This window comes from Brienomyrus brachyistius, chromosome 4 (assembly GCF_023856365.1).
Source record: "Brienomyrus brachyistius isolate T26 chromosome 4, BBRACH_0.4, whole genome shotgun sequence".
Lineage (NCBI taxonomy): Eukaryota > Metazoa > Chordata > Actinopteri > Osteoglossiformes > Mormyridae > Brienomyrus > Brienomyrus brachyistius.
The window spans coordinates 29,570,441-29,593,046 of record NC_064536.1 but is presented as its reverse complement, the minus strand read 5'-3'; the positions used below and the strand labels follow the sequence as shown (position 1 = coordinate 29,593,046).

General features: G+C 47.5%; 1 protein-coding gene across 2 annotated transcripts in view; it reads left to right on the top strand.

Annotated features, from left to right (window-relative positions):
* Positions 1 to 598: 598 nt before the first annotated feature.
* Positions 599 to 22,606, top strand: part of LOC125740828 (RNA-binding Raly-like protein) — an 89,346-nt gene continuing 67,338 nt past the window's right edge. Inside the window, exon 1 of one of the 2 annotated variants that reach the window (XM_049012535.1) lies at positions 599 to 813. The gene's annotated coding sequence lies outside the window, so the exon portion shown is untranslated. Of the gene's footprint in view, positions 1,535 to 22,606 lie in introns of both variants that reach the window. The other variant, XM_049012536.1, reaches the window with a different exon arrangement.

The window sequence follows — 22,606 nt, the reverse complement described above, 5'->3', positions numbered from 1 at the left end:
TAATAATAATAATAATAATAATAATATTAGATGGGAGCATCGCGTTAAAGGTAAAGACGATTGTTGCAAGTTCTCGTACGACACGGAAGGGGTTTTGCTGTTGAACTTGAAACTTCGTCTGTCAGAGCCGTTTATGCGAAACACAAATATTTGGGTATGAACTGGCTCTGTGTATAAGCCGAAAAGAGAACTAATAATAATAATAATAATAATAATAATAATAATAATAATAATAATAATAATAATGATTATTATTATTATTATTATTATTATTATTATGATAATAATGAGCATGCCACACCTGGTTCCACACCACTGCAGCCTGGTTTATTGCTGTCACGCGTGTAATAATACCTCTCAGTCTGCTTTAATCTTTTACCTTCACGACTCTCCGGCTCTTTTCTATATCTCGAAACAACCAGCGGCGGAAACGGACATTTAAAGAGAACTCCGTGTTTTTTTTTTATTTATTTATTCTTAATAATAACATTATTATTTTATTTTCGGTGGTGGGTGGGGTGGTCATTACGTAGATTCAGAAAAGGGAGGGCGCTGCATTGAAAAAAAAAGAAGAAGAAAAAAAAATGGTGGAGAGAAAGAGAGAGCCCCGTGAGTGAGATCTGCGGAATGGTGTGGAGCGGCAGCCGCCGGCTGGAGTGCGCGGCCTCGCTGGGCTTCCCCTGCGCGCATCGCTGCGAGTCACATGACCCGTCCGGAGGCTGAGGCTGACAGAAAAGCGCTCCGCTCCAGCCGCCACCGCCATACTCTCTTTTATACCATATCATTTTTATCGCAACATTTTACTCCCGCTCGGTGAGTACCTTTCCGATGGCGTTTTTGTACACACATTTTTGTCTTTTTAATTATATTTTTTTTATGTTTTTCCTCCCCCTTTTGCTGGTGTTGAAAAATGAGACATTGAAGTGGTTGTTTTTAGCGTTTTTTAATCCAGGCTCCAAGTTTTTAGCTTGCAGTGATGCTGAATCGCGGGTGCTGATATCGGTGTAGCGTCCGTCGCTGGAAATAAAAACGCGCGTTTGCAGCCTTGTAAAGAATAATGCAACTGGTTTTTATGCAAGCGGGTGGCAGTTTGATATTTTTAAAGCATGTCTACTTGTGGGGTTTTTACATATTTTTCTTTTGCGTTTTCTGTCGTTCTGACTTTTGCTGTGGCTGTGCTTTGCTTTGTATTTTACAGTGTTGTTTCTCAGAGTTTTGTGATTTTGCGAGCCCCTGCTTTCATTTTACTTGTTTTCTTTAAGAGAATCCTTTTCAAACCTGGTGATATTTTAACATGAAACTTTTCTTCAGGGTTATTCGCACCAAAAGTTGTTTCTTTTTTGTTTTTTCTTTTCCCTTTCATTTTTCTATTGACTATACTTTTGCAGATTTGAGTATCGAATATTTTTGGATGTTATCATTTTTTTTTTAATTAGTTGTTGCAAGTCGGTGGCCGAGAAGTGATCTTGGGGGAAAATCGTTGTGTTTTTGGTGTCCTAATCAAAGAAGATGAACGACACGTTTCCCTTTGCAGGTATATGTTTTAAAGGACGCGTAATTTACCGGCGTAAACACAACACTTATGTCATTACAATAAAACCGAGCGAGTGCCAAAATATTAATCTGTGGCTGCTTTATTTTTATGAATGGGGGAATATGCACGACACACGTTAGTGGGTGCATTTGTCAGCGCGGGAGGGGGTGCGTAATGTCTTTAGTTGTCACCTCTTTCGGGGGCCGGATTTGTTGGTATCGCAGTGCACACGCACTGTACCGGGTGGCCCATTACTTTTGCATCGTTATGGCAGCAGGCACAGGATGCTGATAATCGGGTAGGGTGAGAAATGACGTCTCGCTCATCTCTTCATCGCAGATGATGCGCTGCTGCCGAATCATTAGGGAGCCTCTGCAAGTGCGTGTCCTGGTCATCCGTAATAAAGACGTATTTGGGGGTGGGGGGGCTCGCCCTGCATATATAGTCGTTCGGGCTCCCGATCGTGCGACTGTGCTATTTCTAGCGTCTGACATGAAGGTGGAGAGTAAGAAGCCTACACTTTTACGGAAGTATGATCCGGGCAGGATCGCGTGAAACGCCGGGTGCGATGGGCAGCCGGTGCGCCACTGAACTGGGGAGACTGGACCCCGGTGCTGTAATTTGGTGATTAAACGCTTACTAGTGACACATCGACGTTTAATGCCATTGCCGGAGTGTGACGAATTCCCTTTATCCACCTGGCCTGTATGGACAGTGAATCTGACATTTACGTGGTTCTGTACCCATGTGCGGCTCTAATGCGATAGATCAGTTTTTTAGTCTCACAGTACTAAATATATATATATATATATATATATATATAATATATATATATATATATATATATATATATATATATATATATATATAAATACGGATTGAAAGACTGTTGAAAGACTGTGGTAGTTATTTTTAAACAGGCAAACGTTTTTTTTAAAAAGCACTGCAAGCAGCTACATTTATATATCATATACTTGCAATCTTCCTGTTGGTTTTGGCATGAAAGTGGCGTCGCTTAAAGTTCCTTTAGACTGTGTACGGCGTGAATGTTTACTGGAGGTAAACAGTCACGGCTTAATTACTTTGTCATTGATCTGTAGCATGGCAGCCATATGTTGGAATTTACTTACCGGCATATTACCTCACATTCTGCTTAATGACACTAATCCTTTATTTATTCATTATCGCCGTTCATGTGCAACCATTGTCATAAAAATTTGATCCCTTCCAGTTGTCTGTAGGTTTGTGGTATTAGCAGAATGCCTTATTAAATGGCAAACGTGTAATTGTATCTTTTAGTCGTGGATTTCGCGTTTGTTTTGCCGAATCGTCCGTTGGTCAAATTGCTTGCTTCAAACATTTGCAGGTTTTGATGCTAGAGGATAATTAGTAGCATTTCAATGCCATGGCTACTGGCCAGGATTTTAGGAATTAACTCACGGTTTTAAGCATAAGTGTTTTCAAATGGTGTGAGAAAGAACTACCAAAACTTGCATGGCCTGTAAATCTACTCTGTTCTGTTTCATACATGTTTATTTCTATTTGGAATCAGTGACACCGATATACTGTGTTAATTGCTCCAAACGTGGAGCAGCTCTTGAGCTCCATTCGGAATGTTTCGCAAAACCACAGAGGCAATATTCAATAGTACCTGTGTTTATTCGACTGCCTGCCACCCCCTGAGAAGTGACCTGAAATGTATGGTGCTGGTAAAGGCAATCATATAGGAGCAAGGAGGAATAAGATACGATAAGATAGGATGAGATAAGATAAGAGCCTTTATTATTCCCACAGGTGGGAAATTTGCATTTACAGCAGCAAAGTGGACAGTGCAGTAGAAATAAGCAGAGTTCAGAAAGTCCCTTAAGCAATAACAGTAGTATATAGGGTCCAGTTCTAAGAGGACATGCATAAAAAAAGTGAAGTAATCTAAGAGCCTGACAGTTTTAGGGTGAAATTTAGATTAATTGTTTGAAAATAATTGGAAATGTTGTTGAGTAGGACCACGTGGTAGTACCACCTACCCAATACATCAGCGCCCCCCCCTTTCAGGGCTTATTCCACCGTCAGGACAACCCCAGCACCACGGGGAGCACCTCTGAGGAAAAATGCAGAGTCTTAATATGGAGAATCGTGCCCTGCATCATGGATAATCCAGGTGCAGGTCTCATTAGATTACCACCACCCTCCGGCTGTGGCAGGTAGGCTGCGGTGGCCAGGTCTCCGCACGTCAGGGTAGGTGCATTTTGGCTAAGTGGATAAACTTCCCTCACATCCCATCGCCAATGCTGTAACTGCTATGTTTGGGAGGTACAGTGAGAAAATAACGAGTCCAAAATAAGACTGAAATTCCCCCGGCACCCCCCCCCCCCCCCCCCAGGTGGTCTGGAACTGTTGGCGCAAACAGCACCACTTTTTGCCCGCTTCCCTCGCCCCCTTCTGCCGCATGCCGCTAATCACGTGATCGGCCCCCTTTCCCCGGCCACACCAAGCTGCGGTCTGTCGACATGAATCTCCACTGCAGCCACTAGATTATGACGCTTATAAATTAAATGTCTCTCTCCGCTTGTATTTATCGTGTTCATGCGCTGGCGGCTTATCCGTGGAGGTGCCCAGGTGATTCTTCCATAAATACGGCACCCGCACTCTTTGAACAGTGAGTCCTGAAGACTTACTTGCCTATCGCAACGTTACGTAACTGCAGAAGTCTAAATTACATACACCTTCATAAACTCCCAGGAGGCTGATGGGGATATGAAGTTCTAGAGCCGCATTCTGTTACAAATTGGCAGTGGAATGTTTAAAAGTTCCACTTGTGTTCTGGAATGTCCTTTCCCTACATTCCGAAGGTCACTGAAGCCAGCTTCCACAGTAAAGAGCTGGGCTGTGCCCCTCCCCCCCCCCCCCCCCCCTTTCCCACCCCCCCCCCTCGACTCAGTGTGCAAAAAACGAGCCTCTATCAAAGGCCTTTGAAGAGCGCTGTTGTTACCTTGGTTAGTCGCGGCAAGGGGCAAAATGCGGCAGAACAAATAAAAAGGCGATGAATGTTCCGAAAGAGACGGGCTGCAAATTTGTTGTGCTTTAAGCAGCAGCCACCGCGCCTCTGATCTCCTGCGGCCCCATGGAAAAACCTCTAATCGTGTTTTGATTGCAAAATCTTCACGCAAAGGGTTTCCGTCGTGAGCCCAGAGCAGCGATGCAGCATCAGAAGTCCATGATAACTTTTTTAAGATCACCCCCGCATGTCTTAGATGCCTACCTCCCCCCCCCCCCACCCTTATGTGTGTGAACCGCACCCCATTCCGAAGCAAGTTTGTGCTTGATGTCACACCTGCTCTTAAGCCTTGCTATTCACAGTCCGCTCTGTGTGTAGTCCGCCCTAATAAAACCTCACATTCAGACAGGGTCTCTCCCACTGGTCAGCTTCTAGCGCACTCTGCTTACTCCACAACAGGAAATATCAAAAGTAAGATGTTAAAGCACTTCCTCATATATCATTACGTGAACATAAACAGGTCACATCCAGTTTAATGTGCTTTGCGTACCTTTCACTGGGCTCGTAATTCCACCGACTTCCCGATCTGTCACATAATGACTATAATCTGGACAATGAAACGCTCACACCAAGACATTATGTTGACCTGTTTGAATAATAGTTATAATTGACTTAAATGGACCCCCATTAATGACCATGTAGGCTGCGTGAAGCTTGCGGTTGAATGGGGTATCTTGTGGACGAAACATGTAATTACAGAATTATCTTGGCATAACGGATCGATGGAAACAGCGGGGGTGTCATCGCAGCGTGGCCCGGCGCGGTCAGGTGATCGATGTGGCAGCTGCATGCTCGAGTTTAGCGATTTCATGACGTGATATCCAGAGCGGCTCTGTTTATACGCTCAGGGGGAACTGCAAAATGCTGCCGGCTCCGTGAGATGGGAAATTGGCCAAAGCGAGGATAATACCCGCAGATTCTCAGTCCTCATGAGTCTCCGTGAGGCATCTGCCAACTCACACCCTCAGTACCCGCCCCCAAAGTGGCAGGGGAGAGGACACATATTTCCACCTCCCCTAAATGGCACGGACATCAAGGCCAGTCCAAGCTATGGAGTTCAGGCTGGGCGTGATGTTCATGAGCCACACTTCAGCCACTGCCTCCTCTTCTCAGTTGCTGCTTTATTCCGTTAACCGTTATTTTTTTTTACTGAATGTGATAGATCTACTGAGCTTAGCAGGAATTGTTCATTAGCAGTCCTTCTGATTTTCCCCCTAATTTTCCTACAGCTTCAAATCTGGTGATTTTTATATATTTTTTTTTATATCATAGTCGTTCTTTGTAACACTTCTGAGCCTGTGACAGGAATTCTAAAGCCCTGCTTTTTCATCCCAGGAAAATGATCCAATGTGGAATAATTAGAAAATTGTCAAGCCTTCCACAATTTCTGCTCTCCCCAAAGGTCACGTCTCGGCAAATTAGCATGACGGATAACTTAAAAGGACATAGCCAGTCCAGCAGTGCTTTGCCGGGCCAGTACAGGTGCCTCTCTCCAGAACTCCATGATCTCAACCAAATTAATTAATAAAGAAGAAGCTGGTGGAGACTGTATTCCTTGGGATGGGGGGCAGAATGTCCTAGATAGAGTTAAAACGCCCACAAAGGTTTGGGGGGGAAGCTGGGATTGGCTGAAACGTGTCCCCCGGAAGATGCAGGTCCTCACTGAGCAGGCCAGGCCTGCAATAGAGCAGCAGGTTGAAGGGTGACCGGCAGGGAGAAAAAGCTCGGTGTTGCTCTGAAGTGATTGCCAAAGACTCAATGGGGTCCTGAAGTGCCAGAGAGTGCCTAGAATAATGCCTGATCTGACATGGACTGCATGCAGGTCGCATAAAAAACACAAATTCACCTCCAAAAATGAAAAAGCGTATTCAATTATTTATTTTAGAGAGCATCACTTTTTGTACCTCAAAGGCCAAACTCAGGACAACATCCGAAGTTGAGCGACAAAAAAAACCCAACTGTCCAGAAGAGGCGTCGGCTCAAACCAGGACCTCTGATGCACTGACCCCAGCGGTCTGCTTGGCGCCATATCATGGGTCTCCCTCCCCTGTGAACCCAGTCGTCTTCTGCTGTGCCGGCGGCCAGGGCCATGCATCCAGCCACCACTAACTCCTCTACAGTTGAACTTAGCGAAGCGTATGACGGAAGAGCCTTTGCGATTTCAATGCGCTTCGCTACGTGTCGAGCCAGTAGGGGGAACGTTATTAAGAACAATTCCATTGAAGCAAAATGTATTTTCAGCTTTATTTTCTAGTGCTATATTAACAAGCAGCAATGAGTCACAGACGAGAGCGGAGGAATTCGGCGAATGCCAACACGTGGCGTCCTACTGAGATTAGCCGTCTGTAATCGCCGCCGCCAAGTTTCGCGGCTTAATCATTGCTCCTCGTCAACTTAATGAGCATTTCTGTGCCCGTGTTAGGCAATTAGGTGTGTACTGGATTGGTATTTTTGCGCTATATCTTTTTCTTTGGTGTATATATTTATTTAAGTAGATAATTGCCGCAGTGTTTGGTTATTAAAAGCAGACTGTAGGGCTTCTCGGCCAGTTGGCAGCAAAATGAAATGAATTTGGCTGCTGGGAATTTCCAAATGTCAGCCATGGTGGTGTGCGGCGAGGCTGAGGTCTGAAAGCGCATGAGGGAAATGAGATCAGGGGTCATGCTTCTCTGCTTCTGGTGAATGTGGCCCCTTAGTGAGCCCAGGCGTCAGGTATTCCTGTAGAACACGTGCTTACAGGTTGTTCAGCTGCTACGTTCGTGTAAACAGCTGGCCAGGCTGCTCCCATGCAAATTTAGCAATATAGGAAACACCATTAAAACCTATAGAGTAGGGAAGCCTGCTTCAGCACCACGGACAGTGTCGTTAAGGCTTATAGAGCGGGAGAGTCTGTTTCAGGATCACAGACAGCGCCATTGAGTCTTACGCGGCAGTGGAGACTGCTTCAGGGCCACTGACAGCGGCATTGAGTCTTACGCGGCAGGGGAGACTGCTTCAGGGCCACTGACAGCGGCATTGAGTCTTACGCGGCAGGGGAGACTGCTTCAGGGCCACTGACAGCGGCATTGAGTCTTACGCGGCAGGGGAGACTGCTTCAGGGCCACTGACAGCGGCATTGAGTCTTACGCGGCAGTGGAGACTGCTTCAGGACCACTGACAGCGGCATTGAGTCTTACGCGGCAGGGGAGACTGCTTCAGGACCACTGACAGCGGCATTGAGTCTTACGCGGCAGGGGAGACTGCTTCAGGACCACTGACAGCGGCATTGAGTCTTACGCGGCAGTGGAGACTGCTTCAGGACCACTGACAGCGGCAGTGAGTCTTACGCGGCAGGGGAGACTGCTTCAGGACCACTGACAGCGGCATTGAGTCTTACGCGGCAGGGGAGACTGCTTCAGGACCACTGACAGCGGCAGTGAGTCTTACGCGGCAGGGGAGACTGCTTCAGGACCACTGACAGCGGCAGTGAGTCTTACGCGGCAGTGGCGACTGCTTCAGGACCACTGACAGCGGCATTGAGTCTTACGTGGCAGTGGAGACTGCTTCAGGACCACTGACAGCGGCATTGAGTCTTACGTGGCAGGGGAGACTGCTTCAGGACCACTGACAGCGGCAGTGAGTCTTACGTGGCAGGGGAGACTGCTTCAGGACCACTGACAGCGGCATTAAGGCTTATCGAGTGGGGGAGCCTGCTTCAGGGCCCTTGAACTGTATATCACACCCTGGGCTGTGCTCTGATAGAGCAGCGAATGCATTACCCACTGTAGTTATCGATGGCTCATCTTTCTGTCTGTTTTGCGTACAATGTGTGCCGGATGCCTGGTCACACCCCCTGTTCAGATGCCTCCTGATACACGCCTACCTCACTCACAGTCACTGTCAGAGTGCTCTTACAGGCGCCTGTGTGTGATGTACGTGCATTCAGACGTCAAAGCCTTTGAATGGCGCACAGCATCACACACTGTGTGTCCTACGCTCACTCATTCGGCTCTGTGGTAATTAGGGATGCATCATTAGCCCGGGAGATTTATATCAAGATATATACATAGATGTCAGCTGATAGTAAATCATCTCCTACATATTTATTTCCACTGACTCCGAACGCATATACCTTGCCATCTAAAGCAGCCCCGATCAAATAATGATTCACTCCTGGAATCAATTTCACAGCCTGTTTCAGAAGATGCTCCCCCCTACAAAAAATAAATAAAATGCAGCTGAATGCAATTTTCGAAAAAAAAATTAAAAATTATCTCAGTGGGTATAGACAAGATATTTCCATGAGACTGTCCCCCCTCCCCCATTTTGTTACATTTGCTGCAGAAAATCTCATCTCCGCTTTTTAAAATTCAAGGATGGAGCCACAGGTTTCTGTAGAAGAGAAGGACGAGCAAGACTGGCAATGCTAATTATGCACGGAGAATTACAGTAAGGCAGCAACAAGCCTCTTTAATATCCAGCGAGTGTTTTGGTGTGTAAATCCTAATGTGACTTAGGTATCCAAACTGACTACAAGTCACTCTAATCAACAGCCTAACCTCTGACAACGATCATGATAGGTGCTGATGATGTGTTGCTGATGATGATCTATGCCCTGTTTATGAGTTTAATGTTTATATGGCACCTTTTATTACGGAGTCACCCCAAGGCACTTGGCAAGAATGTGTGGCGATCCATTACGACATCATTTATACATATATGCTGTTTATCATTAGTCATAGAACCAACACAGCCTGAATGGATGTGACATCCAATCCACCCCCCCCAACCTTCAGACTGGCTGGCATGTTTACTCACTCCTGTCTTACTCCCTCTCACCCCCTCATCCTCCCTCTCATTCATCCCCTCCAGTGACGGGAGGTGAAGGCTCATGCAGGATGGGGGCGAGGGGGTGGTTAAATGCAATCAGCCATCCCTGGCTCAATATTTGCTTGTTGGTAGGGTGAAAGGAAGGGGGGTGGGTTACGTCATATTGACTCGAGTGGCTTTCATTTGGCAGGCATCCATGGCGATGGGGGGGGGGGGGGATCCTCACTGTGTGGCAGGCGCGCCAGGGCCACACATGGAACCGCGCACGGCCAGGCATCACTGAGGTGATAAGCATGAAATCGGAGGGAGAAATGACCCATCGGGCTCTGTGTAAAGAAACCACGGTCCTTCAAAGTGGTGAGGGGGAGGTGTGGGATGTTTTGGCATGGGGGGGGTCTGTTTCATGCGAGTAGAAGGATCTAGACATGTAGGGGATATCGAGTGGCAAAAGGCTGGAATTCGATATTGAATTTGCTCTAAAAATACCCAGTGCAACCCAGCAGACTAAAGGGAGATATTCAGGCTGTCCTTTGGGTTAGCATAGCGCTTGGGTTAGCCTAGTACATGGGTTAGCCTAGCGCTTAGGTTAGCATAGCGCTTGAGTTAGCCTATCACTTGAGTTAGTGTGTAACTCTGGTTAGCGTATTGCTTGAGTTAGCAAGACGCTCTGGTTAGTGTACAGGTTTAGATAGCTTATTGTTTGGCTTAGCGTATCACTTAGATTAGTATACAGCTAAGGGTGACCATACTTCACCTTTTTTCTTGGACTTGTCCTCTTTTTTGTGATCTAAATTGCCTGAAATGTCCAGGATTTCCCTTTGTTTCATGTTAACATTTGCTTTCAGCAGTCAGAATACTGTCTGTGTTGATGCCTCTTTTTGTGCCCTATCTCCACTGTCTACTTTTTGCAAAGCAAAATATGGTCACCCTAGTGTAGCTCTGGTTTGTTTGGATTAGCATATAGCCCTGGTTAGCGTATTTCTTGGGTTAGCATATTGCTTGGATTGCCGTATAGCTCTGCTTAGCATATTCCTTGGGTTAGCGTCATGCTCTGGTCAGTGTTTTGCTGGTTAGTGTATCATTAATAAATCGCTTCGGTTAGCCTATGGATTGGCTTGCCCTATCGCTTGGATTAATGTGTCACTGGGGTGGCATTTTTTTCATATTAGCAAATTGCTTGGGTTAGCATACTGTTTGAACTTGCTGTAGAGTCTACTCTAGTGTGTTGGGCTTAAAATCACCAGAGTATGACTGGATCCTTGATTTCTTAAAGAAGATCAATTTCAGGTCTGTTTCTGACTTTTAAACGCCATTCAAGTTTTTATTATTTATTAGCGTAGATGACAGGGCCTCCCATTGGTGCTTTCATGGGTCAGTGACCGGGGGCCCTCTCATCACACCACTAGCTCTAGCACATTTAAAAACCAGGTTGAGCCGGATTTTAAACATCTTGCGCATGTACGAGTGAAGCCCATCTGCTCTCTCGCAATTTCCATGCCTACCAGTCCCTGTTAATTTCAGCATATCTGTAGCAATAATTATAATTAGACCTGCAATTATTCCAAGTTCTGCCATCGGACAAGGGTATTATTATTCCATGAATAAAACCGTTCTTGGCCCCTTCCCTTAATTCAGAAAATTATGCTTTTAGACGTTTAATGCTGCACTGACGAGAGAGAGGGAGAGGGAAGGAGACACAGAGAGAGGTACAGGAAATAGAGGGTTATTGTGATGCTATTTAGTGCCCTTTCATCCATAATAAGGAGGAAACATCTTATATCGTCACGGAAACACCGAAGTTTTCAGTACGGATTTTGTGTCTCAAAATGTAAACGGACGTAAATGAACCCAGTCGTACTGCATCTGGTCCTGAGGATCCCAGCCGGAGTAGCGTCCAGTCTTTTCCAGTGGCACCAAGGCCGTTGCTGTGATGTCGTCATCGAGGTCGTCGTCACGGGTGACATGGGTACCGCATGGATGCTAATCCTTGCTAACGTCCCTTAGCAGTTCCAGTGAGGCCCTCCCTATCTGTTTTTCATGTATGAGCCCTAACGGTCCCAGCACGCAGCCACGAGAATCTCCTTTAATTAACGCCTTAACGTCTCCCTATTGATTTCCCGTTGGAGGAAATCAAGGCGCTTAGCCGCACACACTGCCAGCGCCCAAGGCCATCGCTCTGCCTTTGTTACTCACTTATGTTTGTGTCTCTGTTTGATTTGATTCATTTCCGTCTCTTAGCCCCCTGGCCCAGATAGGGAGCGAGATTGCCTCATGAATACGGTGATTTGCCTCTTTCTGAAGAGCGCCTGTGTCGTCGCCCGCAGTCCATTATGGCAGCCTGGCAGACGGCTCCACGTGATCACAGCGCAGTGGCCCTCAAAGGGCCTCTTTAAGAGGGCTTTTCGGGATCCCCTGCCCCTGCTCTTTATTCCACGGCCTGTGGAACATTCCGCCATGGCCCCAGGACAGAGCTTCCAGGCTCCACCCTGGCGATTCCGTCCCTATCGCCTCCATCCCTATCGCCACGGCAGCGCATCGTGGTCGTCTCTTGGGTTTTTCCCACGCTGCCGCACGTCTCCAATTACAGGTTAGCGTTACACGGTTCGTTGAAATGACATCCACTTCACTGGTGACGGGAAGAGAGGGGGTGTGTGTTTTATGGCTTGTGACTGGCAGCACGGTGCCGTGCTTATACTGGTTTTACTGGGCGGATAAGGCAAACATGATTATCCTCCTCCTTACACTGCCATCCCTCCCCCCTGCATGTCTTTTTCTTTCTTCTCCTCCCTATTTCGCACATTGTTACCTCATTTCTCTCTTCCTGTCCCTCTTCCATTTTTATCCCTCCAATCTCCTGATCCCTTCATACCCTCTTAGCCCTTCATGGCCCACCATTCTTCCTTCATCCCTCCTCCCTCCATTCAAACCCCCTCCTTCTTTTCCTCTTCTCTTTTCCTCTTCTCTTCTTTTCCTCCGGAGACTTGTCTCTTTATTTATTCAAGATGCTCGCCGGTTCCGCCCGGCCCAGCTGAGCATCTCCCACCCTCCACCGCGCCCCCCCCCCCCCCCCTTTCTCGTCTGCCAGTCTGCTCTTCTTCTCCCCCACCCCCTCTACCTACCACACTCTCAAAAGGCGTCCGCTTGCCCGGAATTGATTGTGCGCCGACAGAGCTCGTTATCCGCAACTAATTAATCGCCCGTCTGATTACGAGCGAAAGGAGGGACAGCGGATCGGCCGAGAAGGGCACTGGGATTTTGCAGTGTTCCGTTTCGCTTGCAACGAGGGCCTTGAATGAAAAACCCATTTAGATTCAGCCCGTCCGGCCTCGGCTCTGACGGATCCCGAAAGTGCCCCTCCCCCAACTTGACAACAATATCCAAGTAATTAACTAATCAAGCACGCCAATTATGTATTTAAATGAAGTTAATTGTAGCAGCTGTTTAGACACTGGTTTAAAACAGCCAAAAGAATTAGCCCGTGTGTCAGCGAGGCTGTCTGTGCTCCGAAGCCGTTTGTCCTTTTATAATGAGGTCAGGCCAAATGGACCTTTGTTTTAACATTTGGACTGGCTGGGAAGCAAACCAGACGGTCCCCAATTAAGGCCACGGAGGCTCCCTTGTAATGCATCTTAAATGGCTGCCGTTTTTTTGCTTTGCTTTCCACATGCCTGCTTGCGTGAGCTTAATCTCATAAATATTTGACACGTGCAATGGATGCGAGGTAGAAAATAGCCCCCGTTTTTGTCAACAAGTGAACGGCCGTCCTACGTGCGTATCTGTTAACGCCACAGGCGTTAGGCGATCGCGGTGCTGCGTGTCGCACGGAGTGGCAGCTCGTGGCGCATTAGGCACTGGTAAAGTACAGGCTCAGACCCAGACAGGGGCAGGTGTGTTTCTCCAGTGATATTAGATGTTGAGCACAGAATTACTCAGTTGGTGTTATGGTTAGATCCCTTAATAGAATTTACTCCATGAGACCACAGAATTCAAACAAGCGCTTGGAGGCAATTTTCTGTGAATGCCACCAGCGAATGGAGTGACCACAGGCTATCGGGACACACGAGGCAGCCAGGTTTAGATGTTATGCCCGTGGGGCTTCTGGCTCCTGAGGGGCTGTCCAATCATCTCGCAGCTACATGTGTTACCCAGCCGCGTCCTGGTTCCAGCATTTGGGAATGTTCCATTCTGCCAGAAGGGGTGGAGTCCCTTCCGACCAGAGCTTTTCTGCCAATCCTCCTTTGTAATCTGCACAGGTACAGCAGGTGGCTTTTACTTCTGACCTCTAGAACGGGGGGAGATTTCCCTTGCTACAGGGGCTCCCGCTGCAGTGTCAAAGCTAACGCTGCTAACACCGCTAATGGCACCAAGCCCTGTTCCCGAAGTGCCCTGGACTGGAGGTGTGTGCGTGCCTCTCTGTCTGTCTCCCTCCAAAAAGGGCCACACATTTCTTCTTACCAGTGAGACACACGGCTGCATGCTAATACCCCCCCCCCCCCTCGGCTTGACCAAAGCAAATTTTAAAATGAAGATATGATACGGGGTTCCTGAATGTATTAACACTGTATCGTTTCTGTGGTGACTGGCCCATTTCAGTTCAGCGCTGTCTGGGATATGTATATCACTCATGTTCCTCGGCGTCTCGTGACTCTCCCATCATGGGCAGTGTGGCCCCCCCATCCCCTGGAAAGTAGGGTCAGACTTATTTCCCTGTAGGACTTCTTTGATGGGCCCCAAAGCTCACCTGGACCCTGTTTTTAAACTGGGAACATCATGGCCCGGCCACTTCATGAATAATTAAACAGCACTAAAACAAACCAGGCAACGTTGAGCTGAGAGAATTGCATTGGGGCTCCCAGCATGCAACTGCAAAACACAGCGCAGAAGAGGGCTGTAATGCAGGCACCCGGAACGGACAGCCTCCAGCAAGGACCTCCCCAGTCGGATTGGCTGCAGCTCCGGCCCCCAGCGCTGACTTATCGCAGTAACATTTAAGGATTTATAGTTCCATTAATATCTGTCAGACCGCAGACCAGTTAACTAATGTGGTTAAGTTGAGTGGAATTTTATATATCTGATACATACACTGTATACGCACGCTGCATGAATGTTAGTGACTGTGTTATAAGAAAAGGTTAGCAAATAATCAACACTCCTTCAACACAACACAAACTTCTTGACCACCACCTCTGCCCACAAATATCGAGGATACAGTTTATGTAAGTCTGTGTGCTTGAAAGCCTCGAGGGACCTGAAGGTTTGTCGACGGTGTTGAACAGAGAGTGTGGAGGAGAGTGAGGTGTCGGAGGTCACATGACTCCATCATCCTCAGGATTTAAGCTTCTCTGTGCTGCTGGGTGCTGAGTCAGAGCGTTTTCGTTTGTCAATATGCTAGCTGCGGGATCCTTCTTCAATTTAGCCTTGTCGCCCTCACAATTTGCATGGTAAGGAAGTACGGCTTAATAGCATTGATCTTAACAGAACCATAAACCTTGTTTAGCAGTTTATTAACAGTAATAGAAATCAACTCCACAAGCACCTTAGATACAAGTGGCGCAGGCGTGAAGCATGATGGGAAAAAAAATAAGCTGTCGCAGCTTTTGGACGACTTGCTGCTGCCCCCTGTTTGCTTGGCTTTTTGTTTATTTATTCTCCGGTCGTCTATCCATCACGGTGTCGCCTGGAACAGCTTGGGTGGAGTCCGTGCCTGGGGCGTGATGCTGCCGACTCATTAATTCTCATTATATTCCCTCTCCGTGCAAATACTGTCTGTTGTTTGTGTTTTCCGTTTGTAAATAAGTTAGGGGTGCTTTCCTTTTTCCCTCTCGTCTGTTTGTGTTTGGAAAATTAAAAAGCCATTTTGAGCACGGACGCTCGACCGGCTGTCAGACTCCTTTCTCTCTCCTAACGTTCAAGATCGACAGGGGACCTGAATTATTCACATGGCAGTCGTTACGCGGGATTCTGCGTGGTTTCCAGCCGCTGAGTAGATCCTGGCCGGTCACAGAGTCACACAAATCAGCCAAGGACCCAGAATTCTCCGGGAGGTGGCGGGTGGTGGAGGAGCAGTGATTAACAGCATCTGTGCTTCTCCTGCGCCTCCTCCTATGCTCCCCCTGCCCTCCTCCAGGACCTGCATGGCCCGTAAGCGATCAGCAGCATGAATAATCTTATTCTCCCTAGTGCTTAATCAGCCGCGCGGGCTGAATCCTTCACCGCTGACCTATGATAAAGGGGGCCAGGAGGAAGGCTGAAAAATGCCCCCTTGCCTTTCTTAGTTGAGCTCCATTCATCAAGGGGAGGGGCTCCGTTTTGCCTCCTGCTAGCGCGCCCTTACCAGTAACGCCACCCCCGACTTTCACCGCCGGCTCGTCACGTTAAATCCCAAGGAGAAGCTAAGGCTGCAAAACAGAACAGCTCCCCTGGTGGCTGCAGATGGTATTTCGGCCTAGTTGGTGAATGTCCAGATGGCTGGTGGATATAAGGTAGAATTTGGGATAAATGGTACAATTATGAAACCCCCCCCCCCCCCCCCAAAAAAAAAAAAAAAAAGTCTACCGCGGTAAACTCCCCACCCCCTTGACTCTCAGAATAGATGATTTTGTGTCTGGCTGTTATCACCTGCATATATTAGTGCCTTAAAGCATGGCTGCAGAGTAAGAAAAGAATAATCCAATCGGGATGTAGCGGTTCTCATTTCAAGGCACTGGTGAGCGGCGAGTGTCAGCTTCACGTTCCTGTCGCTTTGGGGTTGGGTGCCATGCCAGGATAGGGCAGGGGGAATTAAAAAAAAAGGACTGATTGACAGACGGAAGGTCCTTCGGGGTGAGATCATCATTAAATTGCATTTCTGCGGCAATCTGAAAGCCCCCTGGCCCGCTGTTCCCGCCGCAGACAGTGCTGCTTTGATGCTTGCTGTTTGTGCGTGCCGGTCTGCGCGTGTGCATTGCGCGCTTGCGCGCGTGTGCGGAATTAGACGCGCATGCAAATATTCCTAAGTGAGAATGGCTGAGGAGCAGACGTGCGTGGTATGAATAACCAAATCCTCACACTTTGCTGGGATTTTCACTGTTTTTTTTTTGCCAAGGAAAACATCCATTCTTACATCCTAATTAGTCTGAAAGTCTGAGAATTTATATTGTGCCTCGCATTAAACTCTGCAGCTTATCGCACCTAATTAAAGGCCTTTTTGACGAGCCGGGGCAGTTTGGCACTAAGCCTGGTTCATACTCGGATTAGTGACATAAGATTTTTTTTAAAGAAATAATTGGATATTTTTTTTTTACGCATTATTGATTTGCTGGGCAGAGTCCTTTACACACTTTAATTTGCGACTACACACTTACCTATCTGGAAGAAGCCGATTAATCGGCTTAAGGTACAATGGCAGTGTGCCTCAAGCCCTCGCAGAAATCCCCTAACCTCTAACGGTGCCTTCTGCTCATGCGAGACCAGGCCCAAAGTGTCCATATGACTGGATAACTTGACACATGGGGTTACCTAATTTATTGATAGGCTCCCAAGCTACCCTTACACTCCATCATGATCATTTCCTCATAATTATTAAGCTTAAAGACTTTTCTAGATGAGTGATGTTTCCACCACTGCTGTACTGGGAGCAGGTTGTATTGGGAAGGTGCTGTACATGCAGAAAGTTAGGTCCCAACTAATGTACTGTGAGGCTGGGTGCAGCTGCTGAGGGAAGTCCATCATCATCTCCAAGGCTGGTGAGGGAGATCCATCATCATCTTCAGCATCATCTGTAAGACTGGTGTGAGAGGTCCATCATCATCTTCAGCATCATCTGTAAGGCTGGTGAGGGAGGTCCATTACCATCTGTAAGGCTGGTGAGGGAGGTCCATTACCATCTGTAAGGCTGGTCAGGGAGGTCCAGCATCATTTGTAAGACTGGTCAGGGAGGTCCAGCATCATCTTAAGCATCATCTCCAAGGCTGGCGAGGGAGGTCTATCATCATTTCCAAGGTTGGTGAGGGAGGTCCATCATCATCTTCAGCATCATATGTAAGGCTGGTGTGAGACGTCCATCACCATCTGTAAGGCTGGTGAGGGAAGTCTATCATCATCTCCAAGGCTGGCAAGAGAGGTCGATCACCATCTGTAAGGCTGGTGTAAGAGGTCCAACATCATCTGTAAGGCAGGTGAGGGAGGTCCATTACCGTCTGTAAGGCAGGTGAGGGAGGTCCATCATCATCTGTAAGGCTGGTCAGGGAGGTCCAACATCATCTGTAAGGCTGGTCAGGGAGGTCCAGCATAATCTTAAGCATCATCTCCAAGGCTGGCGAGGGAGGTCTGTCATCATCACCAAGGTTGGTGAGGGAGGTCCATCATCATCTCCAAGGTTGGTGAGGGAGGTCCATCATCAACTCCAAGGTTGGTGAGGGAGGTCCATCATCAACTCCAAGGTTGGTGACGGAGGTCCATCATCATCTTCAGCATCATCTGTAAGGCTGGTTTGAGAGGTCCATCATCATCTGTAAGGCTGGTGTGAGAGGTCCATCATCATCTGTAAGGCTGGTGAAGGAGGTCCAGCATCATCTGTAAGGCTAGTGAGGGAGGTCCATCATCATCTGTAAGGTTGGTGAGGGAGGTCCAGCATCATCTGTAAGGCTAGTGAGGGAGGCCCATCATCATCTGTAAGGCTGGTGAGGGAGGTCCATCATCATCTGTAAGGCTGGTGAGGGAGGTCCAGCATCATCTGTAAGGCTAGTGAGGGAGGTCCATCATCATCTGTAAGGTTGGTGAGGGAGGTCCAGCATCATCTGTAAGGCTGGTGAGGGAGGTCCATCATCATCTCTAAGGCTGGTCTGAGAGGTCCATCATCATCTGTATGGCTGGTGAGGGAGGTCCATCATCATCTGTAAGGCTGGTGGAGAGGTCCATCATCATCTGTAAGGCTGGTGAGGGAGGTCCTCCATCATCTGTAAGGCTGGTGAGGGAGGTCCATCATCATCTCTAAGGCTGATGTGAGAGGTCCATCATCATCTGTAAGGCTGGTGAGGGAGGTCCATCATCATCTGTAAGGTTGGTGAGGGAGGTCCAGCATCATCTGTAAGGCTGGTGAGGGAGGTCCATCATCATCTCTAAGGCTGATGTGAGAGGTCCATCATCATCTGTAAGGCTAGTGAGGGAGGTCCAGCATCATCTGTAAGGCTGGTGAGGGAGGTCCATTACCATCTGTAAGGTTGGTGAGGGAGGTCCATTACCATCCGTAAGGCACGTGAGGGAGGTCCAGCATCATCTGTAAGGCTGGTGAAGGAGGTCCAGCATCATCTGTAAGGCAGGTGAGGGAGATCCGGCATCATCTGTAAGGCTGGTGAGGGAGGTCCGGCATCATCTGTAAGGCTGGTGAGGGAGGTCCATTACCATCTGTAAGGTTGGTGAGGGAGGTCCATTACCATCCGTAAGGCACGTGAGGGAGGTCCAGCATCATCTGTAAGGCAGGTGAGGGAGATCCGGCATCATCTGTAAGGCTGGTGAGGGAGGTCCGGCATCATCTGTAAGGTTGGTGAGGGAGGTCCATTACCATCCGTAAGGCACGTGAGGGAGGTCCAGCATCATCTGTAAGGCTGGTGAGGGAGGTCCATTACCATCTGTAAGGTTGGTGAGGGAGGTCCATTACCATCCGTAAGGCACGTGAGGGAGGTCCAGCATCATCTGTAAGGCTGGTGAAGGAGGTCCAGCATCATCTGTAAGGCAGGTGAGGGAGATCCGGCATCATCTGTAAGGCTGGTGAGGGAGGTCCAGCATCATCTGTAAGGCTGGTGAAGGAGGTCCAGCATCATCTGTAAGGCAGGTGAGGGAGATCCGGCATCATCTGTAAGGCTGGTGAGGGAGGTCCGGCATCATCTGTAAGGCTGGTGAAGGAGGTCCAGCATCATCTGTAAGGCAGGTGAGGGAGATCCGGCATCATCTGTAAGGCTGGTGAGGGAGGTCCGGCATCATCTGTAAGGTTGGTGAAGGAGGTCCAGCGTCACCATCATCTCCAAGGCAGGTGAGGGCACGCCATCATCATTTCCACGAGGGACAAAGCACATCTGACATGGCCCATGAAAAAGTCTGCCTCTTATGGGAAATCACTCCATTTCCAGTGCCTTGTCCTTTCACGGCCTCCCGCTTTCCAAGCTTTATTTCAGTCTTGCAATTTAGCTGCATCATGTATGAAAAAGAGAGAGATGGGGAGAGTGAGAAATTGCACAGAAAAGTATTCCTCTCATTACGGCAAAATGGAGAAAAGGTCTCACTCCCAGTGGCGAGGAGATGGGACTTAACGGCCAGCCGCGGTTTATCCCTCCGGTTTTCAGACTGGAAGATACAAGATTCCCTCGCGATCGGATTGCTGGGGCCACCAGTATCTGATCTTATAATTAATACTGATAGCCGTGGTGGGTGCGAGCGAGATGGGATTCCCTTGGCACTCCTCGGAGATGTGAAAGCCTGCCTTATTGCCAGCTTTCCCTTGAGTGGCTGACCGTAACACCCTCAGCTGTGAGTACCATCACAGTCCAACTGCATGACAAAAAAACCAAACACTGACCAGTTGCTTGTTTATGGTATTTACAGTGGCATTTTGAATGTCCATTGCAAGCTTTATTACCAAAAGTGGAGCCGAAAATATGCTTCTGGTCCAAAACTTCAGTCCATCAGGCCCTGATGTGAAGCCGGAACCTTGAGAATCCTGGAGCATTGCTCCAGCATCGCAAAGGTTGTGGGTTCAGATCCCAGGGGGCACACACAAATTGTTTCCCTTCATTCTAGTGGATAGAAGTTTCCGGTAAATGAAAATTCACCTGCAGTTGCCTCTCTGTCTTAAGAAAGTGGTCTACTTTGGTGACATTACAGTGCCGTACAACGTATTAACCGTAGAATTGAAATGCAGAGGGTCATCTTTGGACTGACTGTTTTGCACACCAGCTACAGCTACAGATGGACCACAGACAAAGAGGGTCTTCCTAAATAACACAATCGATTTCCATATAAGCAGACCGACTGAAGTTGCCAGCTTCACTGGCCAATGTGCTCATGGATACGAGACCCCTTCGCATTTTAACTGAGGGTCACGGTCATCACGTGACTTGAATGACAGCTGGGGGGGGGGGGGGGGGGGGGGGGTAACATCACGCTGCACTGGAACCAATGTGTTTGACTGAAATTTTCATGTCGGGACCCAAACACTCACCCGGAGTACTGCTTCCCCCATTTAGCCAATCAGGACATTGTGCCCCCATCCGTTGTCCAATCAGGGCAGTTTGTGATGAGGGTCTCCCTCCCTGGTGCGTCACAATATAACATGTGGAAGAGCCATACTTACAGTATATAAACAGTACAACCATCACAGAAACGGTGGCAGTATGACACAAAACAGATACAGTGTATGTATATTGATGTGGACAGTTTCCTTACTACAGGCTTTGCAGTTCACAGTAACGCAGAAGTCTGGTGAAATTTAGGTCAGTAATTTAAGTAGTTTTTATTGACCAATATGAAGAAAAGAAAGCTTCTTTGGACAATTTAAAATTACCTAGTAATTGGTTTTACTTTTAATAGGACTGTTTCTTTGTGTCCCGGGGGGTGGGGAGGACACGGTGCATGGTTACACAACCTGACGAATCCAGGGGCTTTTGGTGCTGTTACCATATTAACTACCATAATTACCTGCATAAAATAAGAGCTGCTTGTTAACTGCAAATTAATTGTTGCTTATTTATGTGATACAAAGTACAGATGGGAGTTTTTTTTCTTTCTTTCAGTGCGGGGAAAAGGGAGTGCTTGGCGACCATCTGGAGCAAAGAAAAACGTGAAATAATATGAAATTCCCAGCTACGGGTTACAATTAAGTCCCTGTGTGTCTATTTTGATCGTCTTGGAAAATGCAGGGTAATTTTAGCGGCTCGAACAACGAGGCAGGAGCCGCAGCCAAAAAGAACAATGCTGAATATTGTTGTTTTTCAGACGTGACGCATGCTTTTCTTCGTCTTTCACTCTGCGCTGTTTGTAGCCTTAGTTTTCTTCTCGTTTCTCTTTTTTTCCTCTCCTCACTCTTCTTTTATCCCTCCTTTCCTTACTATCCACCCCTATTCATCTGGTTTGGGATCAACTTCCCCCACCAGCACTAACCAGAGGCATCACTGGGGCTGTTTTAAGAGGGGACTCCCCCCCCCCCCAAATGAATGTACTGTATACAGTAAAATCCCGTTATAACGGACTTCAAGGGACCTGACAAAGCAGTCCGTTATATCCAAAGTCCGTAATATCCAGAGTTGCTTTATGCCAGGAACACAACTACAGGACACCATTTACTCATGCCACACCCCGGCAGACACACTTGTGGTATACATTATTATATTGTAGATGTAGTAATCCAACTTTACCTGACCAGATACGTGACTATTAATAATCCCGACTACGTATCGGCGCTGAATATCACCATCACGCCACGCGCCTTGTAAGCGGAGCCTGCATGTCTATTATAGTGAGCAAAACTACCGTAAAAGCGTTTAACCGTTATAAGCGAAATTCCGTTATATGCGAGTCCGCTATATCCGATAGTCATAGTGGTGTGCGATACTACAAGATTTGGTATCGATCCGATATCAAGTAAATAGAGGGCTAGTATCAGCGATATGATGCCAATATCAATAATCTTTAATAATTAAGGTGGATGCATCATCAAATTGATAAAGCTAAATTAATTTGCATTACCTTTAAGTGTTTTTTGTGACTTTTTTTTAATTAATTAGTTAAAACCCAAGACAGAATTTGGGCAAAGTTTGTAAATAGCTAGCTTGTAAATAGTTCCCAGTAATCCACGTGTTGTTATAAACGTGCTGTGTGTTATATCATGCATAGTGGTTAATGTTTATCGTTGTACGTAGTGTGTGTGTGTGTGTGTGTGTGTGCGCGCGCGCGCGCCAAACATGTGTATGAGGAGTAAATGGGGAGAGGAGCACGATGGGTAGTGCAAGTGTGTGGAATGTAGTAGTATGGGTGTAATAAACGTCATCTGGTAATTAAACCCCTAACTATCTCTGCTGTTTAATTATTGCGAGCAAGGCTCAGCGACTCATTATTACAATACTTTATTATAAATATTATACTGCGTGTGAGCGCGCGCAAGTGAGCCTGCCTGCTTGCCTGGCGCCGCTGAGTCATGTGACAGCCGGGAGCGGCGATCAAGAGCAGTAGCGCATTCA